Genomic DNA, 12,343 nt, shown 5'->3' on the forward strand with positions numbered 1-12,343 from the left:
CTTTAACATGTTCTTCATGCTTCAGATGATCCGTGGAGTATATCAGTATGTCGTCCAGATAAACTATGATGAAGAGGAACAGCATATCAGAGAACACCCGGTCCATAAAACGTTGGAAGACTGCTGGGGCATTGGCAAGTCCAAAGGGCATAATCAAGTATTCAAAATGACCAAAGGGTGTTCTAAAGGCGGTTTTTCATTCGTCGTCTTCCTTTATACGGATCAGATGGTAGGCACCTCTGAGATCCAATTTCGTGAACACTACGGCTCCTCTTACCGCTTCCAGGATAGCCGAGATCAAGGGCAATGGGCAGCGGTTCTTGAGGGTGCATTGATTAAGACCACGATAATCAAGGCAAGGCCTAAGCTCCTTGGTATCCTTCTTGAGGACAAAAAAAAACGAAGTTCCTGGCTGAGATTTGGATGGTCGTAAGTGCCATTTTCTAGGTTGGTATCCAGGTATTCTCGGAGGGCTCTTTTTTCTGGTTCTGATAGAATGAACATCCTCCCAAAGGGAATCACTGCTGAAGGTTCTGTATCAATAGCGCAGTCTTCAGGTCTGTGAGGGGGAAGGGCTTGAACTATGGCAGTCGAGAACACATATGTTACATCTTGCTATAAACGTTGGTCTTTTTGGCATCGTGGCCGAATTTGCTGTGCCGCGATTTTGAGTCCTTCTAAGATGGCGGGTGCTCTTACTTGTCATTTTATGTGCACTGGTCTAGTTGTTGAAGGTATTCCCCCTATGTTGCCAGCCGATCATGTAACAGAATATAGGGGGGTCAGTGTATTGCTTCAGTGCGTCGCTACTCCAAGTCCAGACGCTTTGAAAGTGACCGCCACCTAGGGATCTTACCTTCTGACTCTTATCTAAATCCTAACCTCTTACCTCTTGTTTGCTTCGCCTTTTTTAATCCAGATCGTTTCGGAACACTGCCTGGAACTCCTTCAAGTGATCCGAAATTGAATTCACACCGGGGTACATATTCCCAGTCTTCCCCTTTCTCCCTAACTGTAGTACCGTCTGTTCGCTTCATGCCATTCTAACAGCAGGTATTTTTCGACTTATACTTTTCTCCCTCCTGCTTAGGATCATTCCTCCCTTTCTTGCAGACTTCCGATTCACAGAACGTGGTGAGGATATTTGAGCAGCATTAGAGATTCCAAGGCGGGTCTGAGGTGGGTGACAGCTCCCGTGGGACTCCCTCCGGTTCGCGACTCTCTCCACTTCTCTTACCTGTCCTTTCTCATTCGCAGAACAACTCCCCTGCAGAAACCGAACGTCTGAAACAATGACAAGCTCCCGCAGGGGTCCTGCTCTTGACGACCAGATGCCATCAGACTGCTCTAACCGCAACCCAGGGTTTTCTTCCCATAGAGGGTTTCCCTGGGGACGCAGTCCTCTCTTCTCCTGGTTACCATTATCCGGGTTGAGAGTGATTGGGCTTGTAGGGGAATTCTCACATTCGTCTGTTCCTTTGCCTTCCCAGTCACTGCTGAATGTCCAGGTTAGTGCTCTCCTTCCTAGAAAACTATTGAGCTGGAGACTGTTTTCCGCTAAGGGCATAATCATACTCTAACAGATAACAACATCAGTGTAATCCTGATAGGCCCTGGGAACCTGGATGATATTCGAGACAGTAACTGGGCCTTGCTGGCCAGTTTGTGTATCTTCAGAGGATCTTGACGAGGAATCTAGGGATAGACAATGGGACATACAATGTTCTGAACCAAGAAACAAGGATCCTGCCGCCCAGTTAATGTAGGGGTTGTGCTTCTGTAACCAGGGCATACCCAGTACCATTGGGTAATGGGCAGATCTTATGATGTCGAATTTGATCCACTCTCGATGGTTGTTCATAGAAAGCAGGATCTCTTTGGTTTGAAGGGTTATGGGTCCTGAAGAGAGAGCTCTTCCATCGATAGCCTCTACAGGTTGCAAGACGTCTCGAGTTTCATATGGAATATTGTGGGTATTGACCCAGTCATGATCTATGAATATCCCCATGGCCCCACAATCCACTAATGCCAGAATGGGATAGATTTCTTTCTTGGAAGGCGATAGGAAGGCCTGCAGAATGACAAGATTGTTTTGTCCAGGAGAGTTCAAGGATGGAATAGATGTGGAGCAAACATCTCTCTCCCGAAGCTGTGCTCCATCTAGGATCGGGAGCTGGTGTTTGCCAAACACCGTGGAGGGGCTATAGAGCATTCTCTCACAAGATGTTTATTAGAGGCACAGTACATACACAGCCCGGTGTGAATCCTTCGCATCCTTTCTTGCAGAGTTATGGGTCCGCAGAAGGCTCCTAGTTGCATAGGTTCTGGGTCGGTAGTCGGGGAAGGAGCGGGCTCAGGTCTAGAGGAGGATTCCGTAGAGGTCTTTTGGTAGGTCATTTTAGACTTCTTCTTTTCCGCCTTTCTTTCCTGGATACGAAAGTCTATTTGTAATGAGAGATCCATGAGAGCCTGGAAAGAGCCTGGGCGCGCTACCCTGGCTAGTTCATCTTTTATTTTTTCATTCAACCATCTTCGAAAAAGGGTAGAACAAGGCTCAGAGGACCAGTCTGCTTCCTTAGCGAGTTGCTTGAAGCGTGTTACATAAGTAACCATATCCTGGGATACTTGCCGGAAGTCCAATAGGCGTTCTTGGGCACTGTACACCTGTTCTGGGTGGTGAAACATGGTCTTTAGCGCCTGTACAAACCCATCATAGTCATCCAGGAGGGCATCACCCGAATTAACTAAGGGAATTGCCCAATTTAATGCATGCCCGGAAAGAAGTGAAATTATAAAGCCCACTTTTGCCCTAGGGGTGGAGAAGTAGTAGGGCTTGAAGGTAAACTGCACTAAACATGAATCAAGGAAGCCACAAAGGTTTTTTGGTGAGCCGTCGTATTTATCCACTACTCCGCCCAATAACATGCTTTCCTTGGTCGCGGAATCACGTGACAGGACTAGTTGTTTCAAGGCAGCGTTTTCGGCCTTGATATTCTGAACTTCTGTTGTTAACTCCTGCATGCCGCACATGATGTCCTGAATGGCAGCCTCCATTTCCGTAACAGTGTCAGTTTGTTGGCATCTGAATCTGTCACAGGTTTCCCCCCTTCTCACCTGTCTATGTTGTTTGTTCGAGCTCATCGAAGGAAAGTTCTTTCGCACAGTTCGGGTTTTGTATAACCCTATGCGTGGGTCCTCGGGTTCCATCGTGAGGTCCGGAACACGTTTCCAGGAGCGTTCAGATGTCCGGGAAGAAGTCCAGGAAAAAGGCGAAAAGTGCACTCAAAACGAGTGCGAAGGAAATCCAGGAATGGAGGTGAGGAAAAAAAAAAGGGGAGGATGAAGGAAAAGGAATATTAAAGGACCGGGAACCAGGAATCAGTGGAAGTCGCTGTACGAACTACAGTAGCACACGTCTGACTACTGCAAGTGGTAGCGTTGCGACGCGCAGGTCCGCAGGGCCGTGTCTGCTTTGTAGAATGCAGAGCGTACAAGGCAGAGACTTGCAAACAGCGGCCATGTTGGGAGTACTGCTGAGTTCAGTCCCCTATGGGTCAGAGACCACGAAGCCCAGAAGGGATGCGCCCGGCGGGTCATGACACTAGAGAGCTCTAGAAAAAGAGAGGCATGAACAAAACACACCAACTCACCCTACAATTGACACATGCACAATCACAATGTGATCAGGGTACGGTGTCTTCATAAGAGGTAGTGAGAAGAATAGAAGAGAATCTGACAAAGAAAGGGAATCAGTAAAAGTACTGAAGATCTTGCTGATACAGTGTTCCAAATAGGACAATTGAAGAACGAGTTAGAAAGCTGGCGGTCTAAAAATCCAGAGGCAATTGATAAAATACATGATTGTCAGCAAGAAAAAGATTCCTTTAAAAATGATTTACAAAACACACAGGAATCACTGGCCTCCAAACTAACACGTTTGAGTCTAGTCAGGCTAGTCTTGTTGTTTCTAAGGAACAGCTAGTACAATGTAAAAAATAAATCATAACAGAGATGGACAGTACTGCTAGATTAAGGCCCAATGAAAGCAGTTGATTGGGTTATGAATCACCAGTTCAGAAATAAATATATTTCATGGAAGAGGGGAGATTCTCCCTGATCCCTGATATTATCTCTATACTGACAAGACCATCCCTGAGAAATACTAGTGGATCTGGTAAATCTGGTCCTAGCCAAGCCATTAGGGGACCCAGATCAGCATTTGTCCTTCCCAAAAATGAGACATGACACAGAGCAATACTCAGACCTTCAGGTGAGAGGAGAGGGAGAGCTGTCACCATAGTATGTCAGGAGTGGACAGAAGGGGAATAATAGGAACTAGAATTACAACATATGATCCATCAGAGAGACCATTCTGGCCCTCTGGCTAACCTTAACCTTGGGAAGCATGGATTGCAGACCACAGAATTCTAAAAAAAGCCTGTTTATTCAAGTGACTATTTATTTTCAAATGTGTTTATTGGCATTTAAAATAACATGAGTGCAGACATGTATTCCTTGAGCTTTAGTACCAAGCATGATTTAACTTAAAGTCCAAGCAATCTGCCAAAACATTTCACAAGGACAATCATTTTCTTGACCGCTATCCTGCCCATCAAGGACAGTGGCAGTCTAGACCAGAATGCCATCGATTTTCTCAGCCCTCTCACCACCCCAACTTCATCCCGGGTGTGCATATCCACCGGTGTGTGCATGATGTGTACCGATATTTAAAGGAGCCCAAAGCCCACGGGAGCCCCAATTTTGGAAAAGCCCAGCAGAGACCCGCCAGTGGGAATACACAGGATTTTCTCCCCACTAAAAGAAATTCCTGAGTATTTAGCAAAATTGCCCAATACCTCCATAATCAACGTCATCAGCATATAGCGAAACTAGATGTGTAACACCCCCAACCCGAATACCCACCTCCAGAAACTCTTGGTGTAGGTAGGCGGCTGCAGGCTCCATCGCCAGCACATAAAGCATGGGTGAAAGCGGACATCCTTGGCACTTTCCTCTTTGTATATCCCAGCTCACTGATACCTGACTCTCGCAGTTGGGGATGCATACGCAACGCATGAACCACTCACCAAAACCAAATTCCTGCAGGACTGCAAACAGCCATTCCCAATAGAGCAAATCTAATGCTTTAATTGCATCTAGAGACACCACCACATGTCACTCAGGGGACTCATTGGTCTGAGCTATAATATGTTGCAGTTGGCACAGGTTCAGTGTGGTGCTCCGACCAGGGATAAAGCTGGTCTGGTCGCTATGTATCAGACCTGCGATCACTTTGCATAGCCTCCCTGCCAATATTGTATTTAATATCTTCAGATCATAATTTAACATGGCCAGGGGCCGATAGGATTCACATCTCTCTGTGGGATTCCCTGGCTTAGGGATCGTAATGACCAGAGTTTCTTGCATGCTTGCCGGTTGCAAGCCTTTGGAATATGCTTCCTCAAAGACCTTAAGTAACACCTGGGCCAGTGTCACATTATATGTTTTATAGAATTCAGGAGGAAGTCCATCGCTGCCCGGCATTTTACTAGTGGCAAGGGACACAATGCAGCGCTTACCTCCTCCCCCGTGATGGGCTGGTCTAGTGCAGTCTGCTGCGCTTCTTCCAGTTTGGGAAGCCGAATATAAGATAAGGCCTCCATCACATCTTTGAAGGGGACCTGCTCCTCGTGACTGTATAGATGGGAGTAGTATTCAGTAAATATATTATTAATCTCAAGCTGTGTTCTACCTGTGCTCCCATCGGTACCCTGAAGCTCTGTGGTCAGTTTCCAGAATGCTCCCTTTTAGAAAGCAACGACAGAAGCCTACCCGGTCTATCCCCTTCTGCATAAGCGCCTGGCAGTCTTTGCCATATAATCATATTTAGACAACCTCTCCCACGCCTCAAGACAGCGATATCTAATTTCGCCAACCCCACTTCATGTGGGTAGTGACAAATATTTCGGGCCTCGCTATCCCTGATTTCATCCTCTAACTTTCCAGGTCAGCCTTCAGCGTTCTACAAATGCCTCCCGCACTGGCTATAACATCACCCCTCACCACCACTTTCAGGGTTTCCCACAACATGCTCCATTCCTCCACACTACCCATGTTATGTTCTAGGAATTCAACCAGCATCTTCTGCAGTTTATCTCTAAAGATTTGATCCGACAGAGCGTCAGCCGGCATATGCCACATTGGAATCTAGGGCCTCTTAAGTAGCATGTCGCTGTTAGCGGGGAGTGATTTGATATTGTTTCTACCCAGATACACTGAATCACCTATGTCAGCCATCTGACTCCGCCCGACAAAGATATAGTCAATTCTATTGAATAGGGCATGGGGTGAGGAGTAAAAAGAATAACTTCTATCCACCGGAAGCAACTCCCTCCATATATCCACTAAGTCAATGTTGATCAGTGCCAGGTTGAGAGCTGCAGACACCGGGGATGGGCCCTCCCTCTGGGGAGAGGATCTGTCCAGCAAAGGATCCCTAATACAATTGAAATCGCCTCCCCATATGAAAAAGCACTCCCAGTGTTGCGCAACACGTGCACAGAGGGTGCAATGTAAGATGGGATGGCTTGATTTGAGAAATTAGAGTTAACCATGCATACCTCATTATTATCAATGTAGCCCCGCAGAATGGGATACCTCATGCCTCTGTCCGCATCCACGTCCAACAGCTGAAACGGCACAGAATCCTCTATCCACATGAACACCCCTCTAGCATATTCAGAATATGATGCCCCACACCACTTACCTCCCCAGCGCTCCTGGACCATCTTCAGATCTTCACCATTCAGGAAGGATTTTTAGGAAGGATTTCATTCTATTCCCGAGTAAGTACATGCCCATTCCCTGCACGTTCCAGGCCAATACCTTAAGAAAAGCCATTCCCCCCTCTGATTCTGCTTGCTCAGCACCAGGTTCTGTGCCCTCATTCTGTTCCCCAACCCCCGTCTTTCTCCCAACCAGAGATATGTATAATAGGATGCGTGGAGAATGCAAAACCAAACACAAACTCAACAGTGCCTCCCATCCACCAATGCCAACCCCTGGGTCATGCATCCACCCACCATGTCCGTTCCCCCCGTTTCCACCGACTAGCCAATTTTCACATACAGCTTGTAGACCATAAATGCATGCAGGTTTCAAAAATGAAAACACAGCAAACCAAAAGTTTAAGAATATGCCCAGCTACTGCATGGAGGGTACAGTGCTCAGGCGCACCCGCACCCCTAAGGCCAATCCAGGCCATTGTGTGTTGGGTAATGGGAGCCTGCAACAGGCCAGCCACCAGCCTACACGCAGGGCTTTCCAACAAGACTAGTAGAGGACGAACAAACGTTGCTCCCATTGTATATGCAGCCATTTAATCAAGCGGGTATAACTTTTCCACATCACATGTGGGACAACCAAAATCCAGCAGTCATTGATACCCGCAGGGCTTTCCTAGGGTACAACCACCAGGGCATAATTGCAAGACCCCACACCTAGCTGTTTCCCACATAGTTCCCCTTACCTCGGGAGCCCATCCAGCCCATCGTGTATCAGGTGGTGGGTGTCAGCAACAGGCCGGCAACCAACGCATACTCTGAACAGTCAAGTTCAGAGTGAGGCGACCAGACGGTGCTCCCTTCCCCTGCGAAAAACCAATTGTTCAGGTGGGTATCGTCCATACCAGTTACTGCTCAACTGTAGCCACCCAGTTACATGTTACAGAAGCATTCCTCCAGCGGACACAACAAAGCAACGTCAGTGCTTTCTCAGCACCCAGCCATCTACAACATACCTCTCGGCCCCAGCCTCACTGTACTGGGTGCATGGGTCTCATAGTCACATGGACATGGCCCGGCTTGGCGAGGGTGCTCCACAAGATCAAGCTTTAGTTTCATCCCCACTGGCTAGGTTGTTATGCTCTAGCCACATGGTTGCTGCCGCAGGGGTGTCGAGGAAATGAGCTCTGCTATTATAGATGATCTTTAATCTGGCTGGGTACATTTGCATATATTTAACATTCAGGTGTCTTAGTCAGCGCAAACAAATTCATGGCCCTCTGGAATGCCGGTGGCTAGACAGGATAAATGGCAATCTTAGTGTTGTCCCTCTGTATCGCTCTGCCTTCCCATGAGTATTTTAGTATGAGTTCCCTGTGCAGAAATTCTGTATCTTAGCAGTGACAGGTTGTGGGTGGGATCCCATTCGTGGTCATTTTTGCAGTGAACGATGGGCCCGCTCGACCGTGAAGCCATGTGACAGACTACCCGGCCCAAAGTCCTGCAGCAGTAAATTTTCCACATATACCATGGGGTCCAATCCCTCTGTGCCCTTCGGGAGCCCCAGTAACCTGATGTTTTCCCTCTGTGCCCTCCCCTCTGCATCCTCCGCTCGCAGCTTCCAGTGCTGTGTTCCGTTGCTCGAGGTCTCCGACCCGTGTTTCCAAGTCCTTAGTGGAGGTAGTGGTTTCTTTCAGCTCCAGTTCCACTGATGTAACCCTCCCAGCCAGTTGCCTAACATCTTGCCTAAGGAGTTGAACATCCACTTTAACCTCATCTAATCTAGTGTCCATTGAGGATCTCAAGGCAGCTATCGTGACAAGGACTGGGTCTTCCTGTGTATTTTTCCCTCCCCCAGGCGTCTCCAGTTCCGCTTGCGCTGCCATTGAGCACAGTGGCGGGTCACGAGGTTTGCCCTGAGCGGCAAACAAGTCCATAATTGATGATTTGCTCTTGCCTTTGGTTGGAGACATTGTTCCTGCCAGGAGCAGTTGGTATACTATGTTCTGGTATGTGTCAAAGTGCTAGGCGGACCAGAGGGGTTAATTCCGACAGCTGGTGGTGGCCCAAAGCAATTTTAGTCGTGCAGTATGGGTTGAGACCAGGTGATGCACCCTGCCGACTGTCAGCCAACACTTAGTATTGCAGCCGCCGTTATCCGCTTTAAAGTTCATGTGCCGGTGTCCTTTTGTTGAGAAGCAGGGTTTACGCAGTGGATGACTCACAGCGACACTAATGTTGCCCCACGCAAGCGTCACATTTGTACTTAAACTGCATGTTCTTGCATGCTGTTTGATCAAAGCAACAGTAGATCCGAGGTAGGGGCACTTGGCGCATTACCACTGCTGGATATGGTCTATATTGTGTATTCCCAGTGTCCAGCAAGCAGCAATGCCCCAGTGGGGAGCACCCGTGAAAGAGATGCTTGTTATGGAGTCAGTCAGGCAATCAATCAGTGCTATGTCTGATTGTGGGTCTGAGCAATCGACTACACTCACCCTATCATCAGGCCGTTGAGATTAGGGATGTGAAGACATCTCCAGCAAAGAGCTTAGGGACCAGTGCCCATATGGTGAAGTGCACACCCCAATCATCAGGGACCCTCTCAGCCTTCCTTGTATGAGATGCAGTCAGTGGAGGGGGGAGTGCAGGCATGACAGACCCCCGCAACCACCCAGCAGCTCCTGGTGCTATGCAGGCAAATTTATGTTTCGTGCACTGCACTGTGCCACTTCATATGCTGGACTCCATTAGCCCACCATCACCCCCTTGCAACAATCTCTCTCTTATGTGGGTGAGTGGTCTGCAGCACCTCCACCAATTACAGGTCTCCCCCGGGTTTGGCGCACCTCCATATATGCTCTCTCCACAGCGGGGGCCTAAATTCAGCCAGGGTTAATACAGAATATTGCCAGGGAGGCCCAGGCACAAAAACCCTCTCCTGTGCGTGCCCCAGTCAGGGGCTGCAGCTGCCTCCAATCAGCAGTGCGGTGCTCCGTGTCCTGCCAATCCCGGTTGGGGCTGACATGCCGCCAGCAAAGCAGATTCTGCTATTTTCTCCAGGCAGCCAAAAGTCAGCTATCCTTGCGAGCCACTGCATGCGCAAAGCTTAGGCTCCCACACCATTCTTCCTTGTGCACAAGTTTGTGTGTGCCGCCGGACAACTCGCTCAGTGTGGGCACCTTCTCCACCAGGGACCGCCCGTCTAGGCTCCACGGACACCACGCGGGCGCGGACCAGCCCTATGTGGTTACAGTGGGCCAGCAAGCTCCCGCTCTGCCCCTGCAGTTGCTTCACTGAAATCTACCAGTGGTACCGGTGGTAGATCTACCGGTGGTGCCGCTAAGCGAAGCCTGTTCCAGTGCAGGTAATCCACGGGTTGCACCCAAGCCACAGTGCTATCTCCATCCTTGTTCTCCTTCACTGGAAAGCGGTCACTGTGGCCATCTTTTTACCGACGCGGTAGGATTCCCTGTCAGGATTTCTCCATGTGTTCCGTTCTGATTTTCGCTGAAACAAGGCTGGACCGCAGGCCGTCCTCTTCCTCTGCAGAATGCTGCTTTTGGCTGTCGCAGCAGAGCAACTTAACCACCAGAACCCAGGATCAGTGCAGGATCTAGATGGGTGCTTGGCGAGTTCACAACTTCACTCCATGGGATCAGGCCATGCCCCCTTATTCAAGTGACTATGATGGTAACCTATATCCATTAGATAAAAAACACTGATTTTGAGTAACAATAGGAAGAAATGACACACTATCCTATTCCTCCAAAAGGATTCAGGCATATAACCAAGTAGAGCAATAGAAAAGGGACAAAAGAGAGAAGCACTTGTACTGTATGCATAAATAACATTCTTTATGACCAGGAAAGTAACTATGTACATAGGGGTGGGGGTGGCATAGTGGCACTGACTCTGATAAGGTGAAAAGGACTCAAGTAAGAGACATAGAAAAAAGAAAACCACAATCACACTTTGTGAAAGACCAAATCAAACAAATTAAGGCCATACAATCTTCATGACCCCTTATCAAAAAATGTGAAATATTCTATTTGGAAACATTTTGAATTGTACAAACAGATTTGTATTGAAACATTGCCAAAACAATATGTGATATATGAAAATTGATTTTTTTCCCTAGTGCTTTATGGTTTCTTAGTTGGACTGAAATACTAAAATCACTACGGTGGACATTTTAAAATATCATTCAACACATAGGAACCTCCAGGAACCTTCAAAGCAGCCTAAAACCTATGTGTGTGGAGGACTAATCTCGTAGGGATTGTATAGAAGGCATGGTATCACAATTATTGACACTGCCACAATGGATACAATTTGTAAAACCTTTATTGAAAATGTCAGGGTTGGGGAAACTCCTATCCTGCACTATAACTAAGATGGGAGTAGTCTCAACCATCAAACGATACACAAAACAGTCCTAGTGCAGTCTGTCAAATCAAAATGTCCTATACTAACAAAAACCTGATACCTGCCCTATCTCTTGTACAAAAGTGTCAAAAGGAGAAGATGTATGCAAAAAGGAATAGTTAGTGTTCAAATGATAATGTGGCTGTACCAGCTCTCCTCCCCACGAGATAAGGTGATCCTTGTAGGCAGGATGACACCCTGTCTCAGCTTCCAACTCAGTACACAGTTCAAAACCGTGCATCGAGGCCCACCTGGCCTTCAACTTTTTAAAGCTCCTTTCTTTGATTTCAAAATACTCTTTTAACCAAAACAATCACAAATGTCCCCCTCTGACGGGCTCAGACCTTTCACCACACAGTTCTCATAGGTCCCCATCTGCTGGGCTCAGACCTCTCACAATGCAGTTCACACAAAGTTGGAAGGGGGCTCCCTTCCCTAAATTTAATACTTTGGGCCTCCCTCAATCAGGCTTGGACCAATTTCAGATGTCAGTCTTTCAAATGCGCGTGGCTTTCTTTACAGAACACCACAGGACCACTTCGACTCAACGTTCACTATTTACTTTCACTCTTGCTGTTTGTTCGCCCTTTAGCTTCAAACAATGCACCTTTCTCCTTTCTCTGAGACTTTTGAGTGGGCTACTTCCTTTCACCGGATCATTCCATTACTTAGTATTGCTGTAAGTGACTTCAATCAAGCACTCCAACTAAGTCAATGCCTAGTCTGGGATGCCCAATGGAAGCCCTTATTCATATATTTTTATGTCAAGTTCTTAAATCTGGATGATAAACCCTTATATAACGCCCCTCTCTTTGAATCCCCCTGTCCTCACTGAGCCAAGAAGTAGGTTTGTTTTGCAAATTAAAAGGTTTATTGGAGAAATTAAACAATATATATATATATATATATATCACACTTTTATGAATAAATTAATATTTGATAGCACAGTTATGAGTATGAACAGTGATCAACAATGGATAATATTACAGTAGCACAATTCCTTAATTACTTAGGAGTTGGTATAGAAAGGATGAGGTAGCAGAGAATACTTTGTATGGTTTCAAGGAAAAACAATGATGGAAAGAATGCAGGCACAGAAATAAAACTCAATATGGATTCAACAAGAGATAATA

This window comes from Ambystoma mexicanum, chromosome 1p (assembly GCF_040938575.1).
Source record: "Ambystoma mexicanum isolate Mex_15411 chromosome 1p, UKY_AmexF1_1, whole genome shotgun sequence".
In the NCBI taxonomy this organism is placed as follows: domain Eukaryota; kingdom Metazoa; phylum Chordata; class Amphibia; order Caudata; family Ambystomatidae; genus Ambystoma; species Ambystoma mexicanum.